Consider the following 15,954-nt stretch of genomic DNA (forward strand, 5'->3'; position numbering starts at 1 on the left):
AATAGAAAACGCACTCGAAAGCGTGCTGGTTGGTTGCTGACAGCTCCGAGTATACACGACTGCCGCAACGAATGTGCGTTTTACCGGTATAATTACAGAACTCGCGCAGTCACCTCCCTACTCATGTCAAAGAAATGTGCCCGTTCAGCATCTGCACGCACGTAGCGCTCGCACAAACAGCATCGCCCTTGACGACCTGCTCGGTCCCGAAAAGGTGGTCGATCAACCGTCCTCCTCTGGTAAGATTCCCACCGTTAAAACGTTTTTTTCCATCTCTGGGATCTTTCTAAACCTTCAGAGCAAGCGACACGTGAAGCTGCACGTGCACGGCGAGCAGAGAACAGCGCGCGCAGGGTGCCTGAACGTGCGGAGACAGCGCAGTCAAAAGGCAGGCGCGGAGAGGGGAGCGACCGGTTTTCGCTAGAAAGGCGGCGAAACGCGTGCGCCGCAGCGCCCCCTGGCCGAGCTTGGGAGGCCTATTGCTTACCGCCTCTCTGGCCAACGCCACTTAGAAATACCGCTTAGTCCGCCACCGAGACACTTCCGCCATCTGTGGGTGCATCTGGACACACATCTGGGAAACGGAGCGTGAGAGACGCGGACACTCATCTGTCACCAGCAGTGTGTCGGAACGGAACCAAAATCGAAAAACGAAAAACGAAAAAAAAACTATATTTTTGACCGGAACCAAACGTAACCGAAACTTTACCTATTATTTCGTTCCGGAGTTAAACCGAATTTTTTTTAAAGCGTTTTTCGGTTCACGAGAAAACTTGGCGATCCGGAACAACTTGGGACATGCAACGTGAGCAATTATGCATACCTCAGGGTATGGTATTAGCGGGTACCTCATGCAGGAATTCCAAAGCAAATATATGTTCAAATTGTGCGAAAAACGAAAACAGTGGCAACCAGAGATGTTTATATTAACGCATGTTGGCTTTTGCGTGCTTGTCACGCAGGCCAGCGTGCAGAGGACCTTCTCGGCGCTGAAGTTCGTTATAGCGAAAGCTGTTATGAGATCACAACGGCCGACTTTGACGCCATAGTTGTCCGCCGCCGCCGGTCTCCGTAACTGCTATCACGCGAAATAAGAAAAAAATGAAATTAGAAACAAATTTCTAGGATCGGATGGGATTTGAACCCGCGCCCTCTGCGTGGCAGTAGAGTATTCTACCACAGAGCCACGCTGGTGCTCATACTCTATACAGGCGTCATGTCGGGCAAGGAATCGTGTTACCATATGCAACATAGCATGGTAGAAGAGTAAAATAACAACCTGGCGTCACACAATGCGAATTGCGCGAAAATTCGGTCGTTGAATGCTTCCAACCCATTACAAAGGCCTCAGCCATAATTACTCATCGTCATCAGCCACAGCACAAAGTGCCCATAATGCCTTACAGATGTGTGGCGGGTACCATGATTCTCTGAATTCAGAAAAATTACGATGATCTATGGCGTAGTGGGTACTTTGCATGTGTACTTGTATTTTTTGCCCCAAGAGATTCTACAACAGGCTCTAGAAAGGCCGCTCTTCCAGCTTTCGCTGTGACTTTGCTGCGTGTTCCGCGCAGGCCTGGCGAATTTTTTTATCGGAAAAACGGTCTCGCACATCAGAGAGTACACTCAATGGCGTGCTGTTTCTGAGATCGTGCTCACTGCCTTGACACAAAGCACTGAGCCCGCTAAAAAATATTCTTAATTGACATTTGAGAAAATAAATCCTATGACTTTGAAGGTTATTAGTTTGTGCTAGTTGATAGGAAATTGTGGTACAGTTACTTCCGCTCCTGTGAAGAACATGGCACGAACGTGTTTTACCCCGGTCCCACTTTCTTAAGAGGAGCGCAAGTAACTGTACCACAAATCCAAGGTTTTTTCTGATCACTTTAACTTCAAATTTTTTCATACAAGTAAAACCTGTTACGAAACGTTACGAAACAATTCTTTTCGTTCTGGAACAGAAACGGGACGGAACTTTTTGCGGTGGAACGAAACTAAAAGCGAAACGAACAACATTTCGTTCCGACGCCCTGGTCACCAGGCCCAGCCCTGAAACTGCTCCGGTGGTAAAAGTGTGCGCACGGATACCTTGAGCTCCTCGCAAATGTCAGACTTCGCGTGCGCGTCCCGGGTTCGTATGATGCTGTATCCTTCGCGCTGGCACTGAAGTGTCTTCTGGCGCAGCTGCTCGAAGCGGCAGAACCCGGTGCTCACGCCTTCGTCGTCGTCGTCGTATCCACCTCCGCTGCCGATGCCTCCTCCTCTTGGGGCGTCCTACACAGGATCAGGGGGGCGTGATTATTTCCTTCTTGTCATGGGCGTTACTCACGGACAGGCATTTCAGTTTCAGTTTCTGTTTATTGAACGTATTTGTGTGGGGGGTTACATATAGGGAGTGGTATACAGAAAGAGGTCCCTTAGTGCGAACACTGCAATGGGGCCTCTTGTTATAGAATACATAAGAAAAATAAAATCATGAGCAGAATAGCGACAAACAAGCATAGGATGCGTACAAAATAATAGGAGTGGCGTTATGATATGCAAAGACAATTACACTATTTGACGCTGAAATACACATCAAAAAAAGTTGGCTATATAAGTGAGAGCTAACAAAGTGTAACGATGCAATCTTTAAGTATTTCACCTGAATATAAGTATTTCACCTGAAAATAAGTATTTCACCTGAAAAATAATGTAATGAACGTGAATAAAGAATACATGAAGCATTGTGAAAGCGACGATAGAGTAACGACAATGATTACGTATAATTCAAAAATTGAAAGAATGATTCAGATAAAGGCTAACTGAATCGTATTGGTATAGCGCAGCTCAGTTTGAGCATAAAGAAAAGAGGCTTCAGCGAAGAAGGAAACACAGGCAACAGGATGAGCGCTAAACTTCCAACTTTTGTTTATTGCATGACCCTACAGCACATTATATGGCTCACCTCACAGCTCACGTGACGCCGCTACCTGACCAAAAAAACCAAACATGTGGCGCAGCACACGTGACCAGAAAACACAGTTTACTCAAATATCACATTCACTACACCTCACTGCACACGCTCAAGAAAATCGATCTCTTTTTCAGATAAGGCTATAGATGGCGTATACTCACACGCAGCTTCACACATTTCGCAATAGAATTCGCCTCGATGATCTCACGTGTCAACTGATTACGACTGCGGCCCAAAAACGACACAACGGTCAAACAATGGAGTGCATGCACACGTCTTACAATGCATAGCCAGGAAACTGCCTGAGGAAACCTTGCTTTTTACATTGCAACAATGTTCGCGTAGGCGGTCATTGATACACCTACCCGTCTGTCCTATGTAAACCGCATCGCACGACAGAGGGAACATATACACGACAGCTAGGGAACATTCCACAAACCTAGTCACATGCCTCTTTCCACAGGCAGGTTGCGACTCCTTCATAGGATTCGTCAGCTTGCATAGTTGACTTAGTTTCACTAGGGCAGAGAACATTACGCGGACGTTTTCTCTCAGGGCTATCTTCTTCAAATGGTGCGAAATTTTATGCACATAGGGTATGACACTGGTTTTTCCAGCATCTGGCACACCATTGTTCTGCGGACGTCCCCGCTTACGTGAACCTTGCAACAAGCACTCAGCCACTGACACCTGCACCAACACTGGATAGCCCGCCAGGGATAATCGCTTGCTTTGTCCTGCAAAACTAGCGGCCATACTGTGATGGCATGATTTCATCAAGGCATTCCTAAAGCATGCTCTGGCAACCCCTCGTTTAATTAGTTTTGAATGCGCTGAATTGTACTGCAGGAGAGGCTTTTCTGAGCGCGGTTCATAGCACCGGCAAGTATGTTCTACTGCCACAAAACAGACGAAGGTCAAGAAACCGGATAGTACTTTCTTGCGGTATTTCATACGTTACGTCAAGGGGAACCAGACAATCCTTAATGGTTGGCAGAATTTCTGCAACCTGACGTTCAACGTCACTTGAGGCACACTCAATGAAAAACAAGAAATCGTCAACATAACGAAAAGCTTTTCGCGCTTTCGTCTGAGTGAGCTTATCGGACAGGATGAAATCGCGTCGGGATAAAAAAAAAGGTCGCTGAGTATGGGTGCAATGCACGATCCTATACACACCCCCTTCTTCTGTAGATAAACGGCATCATCCCATTTAATAAATGTTGACACGAGATAAAAGTTTAAAAGCTCTAAAAAATAGCTGCCAGATATCAAGGCATCATTTTGGAACTTGATGGCCCCATATTCGTCAATAGATTTGTTCCACTACTTCTAGCAGGTCTTTGTACTTGCCTTTCTCCGTCCATGTTTTTTTTTTTTTTCGCGCAGTCCTGCAATATGCGTTCAAGAATACACCAACTAGCCCAAACAAGAGCTTTACTCTTCGTCACCTGCTTTATCTTCTTTTTCGCCCCGCCACCGTGGTCTAGTGGTTATGGCGCTCGACTGCTGACCCGAAGGTCGCGGGATCGAATCCCGGCCGCGGCGGCTGCATTTTCGATGGAGGCGAAAATGTTCGAGGCCCGTGTACTTAGATTTAGGCGCACGTTAAAGAACACCAGATGGTCGAAGTTTCCGGAGCCCTCCACTACGGCGTCTCTCATAATCATATGGTGGTTTTGGGACGTTAAACCCAGATATTATTATTACCTTCTTTTTCGCTTCCCAAGCACGTGCACCCGGCACGCGCGCTTTCCCGCTGCGCCGATTTGTTCGGCATGGGATGCAATAAGTAGGATAGGCGAGAGGACGAGTACAAAGAGAGAGAGAGACAGCGGCCCAGTTAATCGATTGTGCCTCAGCACGGTAGACAGCAGAATCCTGATTTGAGATAGCTGGTACTGGTTCATAACTGAGGAAACTTTTCGGCGCAAATTCAACGAGGACACATACGCAAAGAAACAGCGTGAAAGTTATAAAAATCACCGCATCTCCACGCAGTGAATGATGATGAGTGGCCGAAGCACGTGTGGGATCGTTCGGTGTTACCGTAAGACACCCGTGACTGTCGTGTATTTTTCACTGCAGCGTGCATTGTGCTGTCACAGGCTTGATTGATGGGCGCTTAATGTTGGTGTTATTACGGCGTTTTGTCAGGCTATTTTTGTGCTTGTTCACCTTTCGTTACCCTTTAGATAATTTTTCTTTATAGTGTTTTCTCATTTTCTTTTGTGCTTGTTCACTTTTTCTTAACCTTTTTGCACATATGTTTTCGGCTTCGATTGTACAGGGTGCTGTCGCTTTCGGTTTCGTGTACCGTGACGGCCGGACGCGGATGGACGGCCAAGCCTCGGCCCTAAAGTGCTTCGCCCCTAAAAGAAGCACAATAACCACGTGCTTAAATGCAGCTCTTCAAAAATCGTGCGTTCAATAAGTGACAGCCAGCGTCGGAGCACAACTCAGCCGGACAACGGAAGCTGGCTACCCTTCGGATTTGATTGCCAGTGTTTGTGAGACCACCTTGAAGCAGATGACACGCGCAAAGACGGTGCCCAAGGAAAAAAAGCAAACGCGGAGAAACGCCGGTGCAAGTGATCCCTTATATTCATGCTCTATCACACAATCTAAAAGAGAGATAGCCTCCCGTCATGGTGTCCGCGTCGCAATGTCAGCGCCGTGCAAACTGTCTCCTGTGTGCGCCATTATGAGCAGAACGAAGATGTGCTCGACAAAGCATGCAACTGTATTTACTGTGTGCGTCGGGGATAGTGTACCTTATTCCATTAGGTTGCGGAAAGGAATATCTCGGCCAAACCGGGCAGTGTTTTAATTATAGGGCCAGACAACGCCGTCTCAATGTAAAAAAAATCGGCAGATCTCACGCGTTGTGGGAATCGGTTTCGTGCGAAGCAGTCAGCGAGTGCTTCTATGCTGTATTTTATGGCTTTGAGCCAAGCGTTACGAGGTGGATCGACGTGTTTATGTAAGTGTAGTAGCTGTGAGCACATTGTGGGCTTACCAGGCACGCCGACCACACTGGCGTTTAAAGGGTAACTTATGGTGCGACGTAACGTCAGCTCTCACGTTAGAGTACATACGTCAGTATTATCGAAACTATAAGTGCACTTTATAGTGCAATAATGTGAGTATCATATGTAACTTTCGTTAATGTATTCCTGCGGGGTCGAAGAATGCTTAAATATAGCTTGCTGAATCATAGGAATACAAATGTCATGTTTATTAGACTCCTATTAAAGCGCAGCCGACACTGGAAGCACAGACGTTAATCTGGTATGACGCCTGCATTGTAGCAGTACATATGTAGTGGTTATTGCTTTGTTATAAAATTAGAAAGCCAGCACCACAACCACAATTGACGTTGCACCGTCATTACGCCTGCAAAGGCTGTTTTTGCAAACCAGCTTGTAGACCTGGCGTGGCTCTGTGGTAAAATAGCAGATTGCCACGCAGAATACCTGGGTTAGATTCCTGCTGTGATCCTAATTTTTATTCTTTCCATTCGTCGGATCAACGCTGCCGATGTCGGTTTGTCTTAACGCTCTCGCATTTAAATTATCGATGTCTGTTCTCGCCGTTCCTGGGTAGATATAACTGTCAATCACCTGTACGCTTACGATCAGTACCAACGATCCGTACGTAACGCACGTAGTCTGAACACGGCTCACGAAGCGAATGGCAAAGCACGTAACTGCGTCTAGTGCGACTCCCCGATCCTAGCGCGGCCAGTGTTTTTCGCTGGTATCGAGATGCTTTAACCATGGCCTCCGTGCCATGGTTAAAGATTTTGCAATCTCGGAGGCCACGCTTTAACTGCGTCGTTGCCGAATCGTTCTCTATCGGCGCTAGTGAGTGACATGCTGCATTGCTTCGCTTCGCCGCTCACAGACGCGGCACCGTCCCGCCCCGCCAACAGAGAGCACCGTACGAGAGAGAATGTGTGAGAGATATAAGGCGGCGTTTGTGGAGTGTCGCGTATCTGCCTCGATAGCTTAGTCGTTAGAGCACCGGGCGCGTGTCGTCGCGGACCGAGAGGTCGTAGGGTCGATTCCCGGCGGCGGAACTTTTTCTTATAGCTTTTTCCTTCTCATCCGTTACGTCCGTTTTATTTACGTCATATCCGTGACGGAAATGCGTCACTGAAGGTTTGGTGGACTTTCGTGTTAAAAAACGGAAGAGGAGTAATAGAGGCGTCTTATATTAGATAACAGGGCGACGCATACGTCAGCACAGCTTCACTATCACTTCAAGATAAAGAGATAAGATTTCTCAGCAGCACCTTGCGGTTCTTTGGTTGTTAAGCAAAAAAATTACACCATTTCCCGATAAATGAATGCTAGCTCCTCCCTGATGACATCACGCAAGGCCGTGCCGGAAGGCTGACTGGGACACAGTGTAGGCAGTGAGAATACCATTGATCGTAATTCTTCGCGTATGAGTGCCGTTATCATGCCTCGTAGGTCTGGGTCCGCCGCAGAACGCGTTTCGTCACTGTCCGGTTGTAGGGGAGAGGGAAGGGGGAGGGGGAGTGGAGAGGGGAAATGGGAGAGAGTAGATGACGGGGTGAATTGTGAGGGGGAGTGGAGAGGAGGTGTGTGGAGAGGGTATGCGCATGCGCAGTAAGGGTGGTCACGCCGCACACCACCACCGGAGTGAGCTCCGCCTTAAGATACTTCGCATCTAAAACAGACAAAACAAAAATATCGTGCGGACATGTGTGTTCGATCTCTCATGCAATCACCCCCTGAAGGGCTGCAGAGGCAAAAAGATAGATAGATAGGATAATAGATAGATAGATAGATAGATAGATAGATAGATAGATAGATAGTAGATAGATAGATAGATAGATAGATAGATAGAATAGATAGATAGATAGATAGATAGATAGATAGATAGATAGGATAGATAGATAGATAGATAGATAGATAGATAGATAGTAGATGATATATAGATAGATATACCTGGTACTCGCCGTCCCCGCCTCGGCGCTCCTTGCAGGCCGAGCTGTACTCCTTGAGCACAGTATGAGAGAATCGCAGCAGCCGGTCCATCAGCTCCTGATTGGCTTGGCACTCCTCGTTCTGGAAGATGGGCTTCACGCAGTCCTTGTAGTCGCGCACCGCACGGCATGCCTTCGCCTGCGCGCCGTTTGCGTCCTTTAGCGGTGGTTGTGAGCGTTGTCAAAATGCACTTCAACCCTGTACACATTGAACACATATTGAACATTCGCGTTTCTGCAAACTTTTTTGCCACCACCCCTTGCGGAAGAGCTTGCGTCTCGGGGTTTTATATTTATTTTAGAGCGAAACCTCCATATACACCATGTCTCCCTGTAGTATCTCTAATGAAACGTTCCCTACGCCATTCCAATAATTCCACGTGCTTCCGTACGGAATCCATATTGGGTCCATATACTTGCCATATATTTCCGTGAGATTCTTACGGACACATATGAAACTATTGCAATGCGTACAGAACGTTTCATTCATCGCGTCGCAATGCTCTTGAGCCGCCAAAGCGCAAGCGTGGCAGGTAGGGTGCCTCGATGTGCAGCAACCGAAGCGTGGTGGCGGCAACGTCGAGTTGGTGTTCCCTAAAGACGTGGCAGCAACTTGCGCGAATGTTGGTAGGAGGCGAGAGGCAGCGGGTTGAATGTGCACCGAGTGGGCCAAGAACGCTAGCTCCTCCCTGATGACATCACGCAAGCCCGTTTCGGAAGGCTGACTGGGACACAGTGTAGGCAGTGAGAATACCATTGATCGTAATTCTTCGCGTATGAGTGCCGTTATCATGCCTCGTAGGTCTGGGTCCGCCGTAGAACGCGTTTCGTCACTGTCCGGTTGTAGACGAACAGACTCGATTTCGTCGAGGCGGTGACACGTTGTGACAACTTCAGCAACGTTAGCCGGATTCTTAATGGCAAGAGCATTCAATGCGACAGTTGCAATACCCTTGAGAATGTGGCCTACCTTGTTTGACTGACATTGATGCATTGACACGGCGGCAGAGCGCAAGAACATCCTCGATGTAGAACGTGTACGACTCGCCGAGATGTTGTTTGTGAGCCTCAAGAGTTTTCTTGGCGAGAGCCGAACGAACGGCCGGTATGCCAAAGACTTGGCGCAGCTGTTCTTTGAAGGTAGCCCGGCCGGGCATGTCAATCTGGTGGTTGAAGAACCACGTCTTCGCCACAGCCGTAAGACAGAAGGAGACGTGAGTTAGCTTGTAGGTGTCGTCCCACCGATTAGCAGAACCAACAAGCTCGCAATCGTCCAGCCAGTCCTCCACATCTCCGTGCAGACCAGCGAAGAGATGAGGCTCGCTCTGGGGGCTGTTTACGACGTGAGAAGGCGTGGCTTGCGGTGTCAGAGTGGGGACGGTAGCAGCACTGACCTGCTCGTGCTGTGACATATTGCCGGATAGGTGGCACAAACGACGACCAGAGCGAAGCTCCAGGATGTAGAGCGGACGAGTAGAGGACGGGGGAGCAACCTCCGCCACGTATGAGGTCTTGGTTGGGCAGACGTTTGTTTGGCCCGAAGACCCGGTAGCGAACAGGCACGGTCAACCCACACTGATGATGATACACGATGAAGATGAGCATGCATAACCAAATGCATTATAATATATATATATATATATATATATATATATATATATATATATATATATATATATATATATATATATGCGGAAGAGTAACTTCGGTTGCCGCAAGGTTAAAGTATAAGCGTTGATGCTTATACTTAGATGCTTAAGTATAAACCTCATCGCCGCTTTGAGATTTCAAAAAAACGGCCTTTGGTCATTATTGCGGAGCAATGAAGTTCGATCAAATTCACAGCGAAATGAAAACGCCAATGAGCGCAACTCATTGAATGACGTCACTGTTCACGCCAACGATTGCAGTGGTGTTAGTTCTTCTACTCTGTGTGCGCGACACACGTGCTATAATCCCAAGCGCAACTCGCAAAAGACACGAAGTGAAATCCATCGATGGGGGATATAACGACGTTCGCTCAATGTGGGAATCGCAGAAGAATATGGCAGTGGCTCTTCTACGTTTTGGTTTTGGTTTCGCCGGCGTGATTGCTTAAACTTCATCACTCTGCTAAAATTACCAACGTCCAATTTTCCGAAATCTCAAAGCGGCAGTTAGTCTTTGCAGGAAGTGCTCCAAATTTTCCCAGTTAACTCGACTCCCTGTCTCGATATTTAAGACTGTAAATATTTTAATTTGTTTAGTTACTATAGTAATTGGCGTCTCTAGGCATGTTCAAATGTCTGCCGCCACAGGAAAACTAAATACCCAGGCAGCCAGCTCAACAACCTATGCAGACGACATAGTACTCATCAGTAACGATAGCAACGAATTGCAAAAAGTACTTGGTAAGGGAGTCTGAGTGAGTTCCACATTTTTTGCCGATCTATGTGTATGTGTACATGTATACAATGTATACAGGCCTGTAGCCACGAATATTTTTCGGGGAACGGGGGCGGGTGGGCTACCTGTTTCCATGATTTAATTCCGGAAAAACACCTTCCTCCATCAAAATTTCGAGGGAGGCGCCAAGGCCCCTAGACCCCCTTCCCCCCTTCTCTTTGCCTAGGGGCCTGGATGTATATATGTATCTCTTATGTTTACTAGTATTTCTATGCTGCCTTATGGAAGGCTCCCTGGAACCTTCAAGCTGCGTTTATCTAGACAATAAACTTGAAAATAAACTAGCATACGCTTCATTCATGTCCCGCCAAGTAGAGCGCGGCCGTGAAGCAGCTCGAAAGCGGCAACTTCGGGACGAGGATCCAGCGGTTCGATCTCGGGACAGAAATGAGAAACATAGTTCAGGAACAGTCTAATATACCCGCGGGGAAAACACAGTGCTAAACACCGCCCCTGTCAGCTTCGCTGGTCAACAGTTTCGAAAGAGTGTATAGGGGATGATTTTTTTTTTCGCTCACTGCCTTGAAATAATCTTTTCTGACAAATTAACATGACTAGCGACATCAATTAAAGGAGCACGTAAGGAAAGTAAAATAATGAACATTTTAATTAGTGAAGACAGGCGGTTGGGTCAAACGGGAGAATTGGAGCCGTTCCCCGATGAGCCCATTGCCGCTTTGAGATTTCTAAAAAGCGGACGCTGATAATTTTAGCAGAGTGATGAAATCTAACAGATCTGGCCGGCGAAAGCGAAACGCGAAATAGCGCAGCTATCATGCGCTTCTGAGATTTTCAGATTGAGCGAGAGTCGTTACAACAACCATCGGCCGACTGCGCTTCGTGGTCGTGCGGATTGTGCTTGCGATTATAGCTCGCATGGCGCACATGCATCAACGAATGCGGAACTAACACCGCCGCTATCATTGTTGTGAGTAACGACGTCCTTCTAGTCATCTGCTTGTCGCGCTCATCTGCGCTTCGCTTTCGGTTTTGCCGACGAACTTCGTCGAAATTCATTACTCCGCAATAATGACCAGAGGCCGGTTTTTCGAAATCTCAAAGTGCCAATGGGTTCTTCGCAGGAAGGACTTCCATTCTCCCATTTGTCTCGACCGCCTGGCTCCGTTATATACAAAGTTAATTAACACAATTTTAGGTACTGCCGTAGTTTGTGTCTCTAGCCATCTTAAGATATCCGCCACTACAGAAAATGTTATTATGAAGGCAGCGAGCAAATGTTCCACTTCCCTTATTTTTGAAGATTTTCGGACACATTTCTTGAAGCACATTGTTTAATCTAGTTTATGTAATCAGCAATTCTATGGGCGACTTTGGGATACATATCAAGTTTCCCAACATTGCAAAAAACACAGACGGAAACTCGCCAAAATCATCACCCTAACTGAAATCAGAGATGTTACGTAAGGAAGAATTGAAAGTTTAGTTTCTTGCACGCATTCTGAGTTTTACTGATACGGAATCCGCTCCCCCAAACCTTAATGAGCCTTCCGTCGCACCTGCTCCTTGTAGACGTTGATGGATCCCACGAAGTTCTGGAAGGTCGATCCACACCTCATGTGGTGGTTGATGAGCTCCTTTCCGTCGCAGTTTCCTGTGGCCGCGTACTCCTGGCGGCTGCTCGTGGAGCAGCTCCAGTTGTAGTCGTTCACGTTCGACCGAATTCTTTGACGTTCGCGCATCGCCAGGTCAGGCAGCCGGTGGCAGCGGGTGCGATTCAGCGCCTTACCCACGCACGCCGTGTACTGGTGCAGCCGCTGGCAAGACTGCACGTGGTCACCCTGCGAGATAGAATTTGCATCTTTAACCACTGACAGGGATACCTGGAGCTCGTAATCGACCTTTTTCCTTGTCAACGTGACAAAACTACCGGTGTTGGCCACGAGGCCCACCACTGGAAAAGCCGGCGCCACCATCGGCGTGACGTGCAGGCAGGATGACGTGCTTTAAGAGGGTATCAACTTGAGCTTGTTGGCATCGCTTCATCAAAGGTTTCTACATAAAAGGTTTCAAAGGCGCTCGTCCCATGTTGCTCCGTTACCACGTGTTAGCACGCTCTTTCGTCGTGTGGCTCACCTTTGTGTAGAGCCGCATGATCTCGTCCAGGTTTCGCTCGCACATGGAGCGCAGCTCCAGGTAGGCGTCTTCGCGGCATCGCAGCTGCGTGGCCACCTGTGCCGCCCTGCGGCCGCCTTCCCGGAAGGGACGAGCGCGCACTGCGAGTGCGCTGCCTGCCGGAATGTCGTCCACGTCTGCTCGGTCCGCGCCGCCGTGGTAGTCGGCGCCGTCTGGCCGGTAGAACGAGCTCTGCGCCGACGCCTGACGGAGGACGGCGGACGCCACCGCGAAGGCGATGAGCAGCCCGAGGGGCGCCGCCATTCCAAGCCCCGGCCTTCTTCTTTTTCTTAGCCTCAGTGTGATGGCTCATACCCAACGCAGGGGATTGGCCAAGTACCGCCTCTTCCATGGTGACGAGGCGACCGTGACGATGATAGATCTCATTCTTTTCCGGTGTCGGATGAGGTGGACTCGTTTGTCCCTCTTTCTTTGGTGCTTACATACTGCGGAATATTGGCAAAAGATAAGGCGGCCGTTACATGAAGGACGGGAGCGAGAGTAGGGTCAAGTGGAAATCGTGTATATGTAACTTGTAAAGGTGTTTATTTGACGGCACTCGGCGGCGATGCGCTATTAGTCAAGGCAGATCACTGAATCCCCGCACGAGCGGTGTTTCCAGAAAGGAGCCGAAAAGAACGACCCACTAGAAGGTGCTGGAGAGGGAGACGCATTGCAGAGTTCCATCGCTTCGTAATAATTATCCAGGGTAGGAATAGGGAGCCGCCCGGCGACCTAACAGCTTGTCACTGTGAGCGGGTGGTAGGCCTTAAGGCGCTCCACGTTGACAATGTCGCGCCCTCAACGGCGCATGTCCGAAGATGGTCCAGTGGGTTCGATCAGGTAGTTAATGGAATAGAAACAAAGCTTGTCTCTCCGTGTGCTTTTCTGGCCGCTTCATCGGCGAGGTCGTTGCCGGAGATACCGCAATGACTTGGTATCCACTGAAACACAACGTTGTGTCCTTTTTCAATCGCATAGTGAGGCATTTCTTCTATCTCCCGCACAAGTTGTTCGTACGATCCGCGACGAAGTGCCGACGAAAGACATTGTAGAGCCTCCTTTGAGTCGCAGAATACTGCCCATCGCTCAGCCGGTTGCAGCTTGATATAATCGACGGCACCTCGCAGGACAACAAGCTCCGAACCAGTCGATGTGCGCACGCGACAAAGTTTGTAAGTGAGGTTGATGTGTCATGATTGGATGCAAACAGTCCAGAGATGCTTGCTTCAAGCCCAAGGTAGAAAAGTGTTTCCTGTTTCCGATTCCTGGGACGGAAATGCGCACTTCGGTTTGACGTAAGCACCACAAGGTGGATGGCGAACGCGCCGAGGGTGTGAAACCCGATGACAGCAAAGCGCGGTGAGAGCTGACGACTTTGGAGAGCGACGCCTGGGGCCGTTGTTCGGGCAAGTGCGGCAGATGGCTCGACACCATCCGTGAAATATGTCGAATATGCGCTGTCAGCGCGTGGGTTGTGACGTATCGTAACCGGATGGTCCCGAGCCAATATGACTGTTCCGGCTGTTGAGGTGCTTCGTGGTAGATCGAGGCATCACTGAGTTCCATGCTACAGCTATAACAAGCACATTTTGTTGGACTACTGCGCTATAGCTCTCCTCTGATTTCTAAAACTTGCGTGTCAAATGTGCGAGCACTTCAGAGCCTAGAATTTTTACATATATAAGGCAGCATAGGCAGGCATTCGCCGCTCCGCATGAAATCGATTCCCTCAGTTCGTGGGATCTGCTGGAATTTCTTTCCCCTCAGCGGTATCATTCTCGTTTCGCTATTTCGTTGCTAAGCTTTAGGACACGGTTTCGATTCCAAGGGCGGCCGCATTTTACTGGGGCGAAGTGGAAGAATACCTGCGGACCTAGATTTTAGCGCACGATAAACAACCTCAGGCGGTAGAAATTAATCCGGTCCGCACTGTGCCGTCTCTCGTAATCACACCGTGGTTTTGGCAAGCAGCAGGGCCGTAACTAAGGAAGGGTTGAGGAGGTTCTGACACCCCCCGAAATTTTTTCATGCTTTAACTTTTAGGGTGACACTAATATACTAGCACACCTTCACAGCGATCACCAGTTGCCTAAGTTAGCCGTTCTACACACAAACACCCCCCGAAAAAAAATCATCAGCACGGCCCTGGCACGCAGTACCCTTGAATATATAAGTTGTTTATGCGGTACATGAATAGTCACTTCAACAAAAGTATACTAAAAGAACATTGGCGAGAAATTTTGAAACAGAGAGCGTTTGTTGTTTAATTTCTTTTTCTTCACGCGGAAACAATGTGCGTTTTTTTTAAATATAAATATAATATTGTGTGGTATCCCGTGGTAAAGCCACGGCATCATCATGACGCATGCCGTCGTGGAGGGCTCCGGAAATTTCGACCACCCTTGGTTCTTTAACGCGCAATGACATCGTACCGTGTATTCACTGAAACCTGAATAAGCTTTCTTCTTATCTGCAGGATTACGTGCGAAAACAGAGGGATGAAAATCGTAGCGACGCAATCAAAGGCGAAAAGAGATCAGGAGAGCAAAAGCATTCAAGCCTTGTTTGCGTCATTATCATTTTGAGCAAGGATGAAGCAACTAGCCAAACAACATCTTTATGTAAGCAGAGGAGCTTATCCTAAAAGATTTTTCCCGCTCGCAGCACGAATATGTGATATCTTGTAGGCATCCTTCGCGACGGCACCCCCGAAGTATGTCGGGTGCTCGTCCGGCGGGCCAGGGCTATTGCAGAGGCCGTCATAGGAGTCCCAAAATAGGGATCTCCCCCAACCCCCCCTTTTTTGCACTTCAATAAAGGAATGTTTTAATGATAATCTTCTTCATTCATTGTCATCACTGCTCCAAATTTATCTCCAGTTTACCCATCTTGCGCGAGTCGACTCCATTTTATCCCTGGCCGCTTGTTTCTTTTGTCGCTCCATCTGACTCGCTGCCTTCCTCAGCTTTTTTTTTTTCGTTCCCTTGGTATCCAGTGCGTTGCTCTGACTGACCACCGGGTGGCTGTCCTACGCGTTAGTAGCCGGCCAAAACCCATTTCTTTCAATTAATATGAACTAGCACATCAGCCACCCCTGTTTGTTGTTTTACCTATTTTGATGTCTTTGAATCTTTTAACGTTACGCGTATCATTTCGTGTTCTACTGCGCGCTGCGTGGTTCTTAGGTTTTTATCCTCCCAAGTTTCAGCCTCTTACGTTGTAACTGGCGGTTTGCAAAGATTCCATAGCTCTCTTATCCTTCATTACTTCGCAGTTTAAATTCCGAAAAAAAAAAAATTCACGTCTCTTTTGACTGTATCTGTTAATTAGCACTGCTCCCTTTATTCTAATCGAGAACGTTGTCAACCTCCGCAATCAATGGAGTGATTGCTGA

General features: G+C 48.1%; 1 protein-coding gene across 2 annotated transcripts in view; it reads left to right on the plus strand.

Moving 5' to 3' along the window:
• The window catches only part of LOC119404028 (proton-coupled folate transporter), a 70,679-nt gene that overhangs the window by 29,067 nt on the left and 25,658 nt on the right, over positions 1-15,954 (plus strand). The window lies entirely within an intron of this gene.

The sequence above is a fragment of the Rhipicephalus sanguineus genome, chromosome 9, assembly GCF_013339695.2.
Source record: "Rhipicephalus sanguineus isolate Rsan-2018 chromosome 9, BIME_Rsan_1.4, whole genome shotgun sequence".
Classification (NCBI taxonomy): Eukaryota; Metazoa; Arthropoda; class Arachnida; order Ixodida; family Ixodidae; genus Rhipicephalus; species Rhipicephalus sanguineus.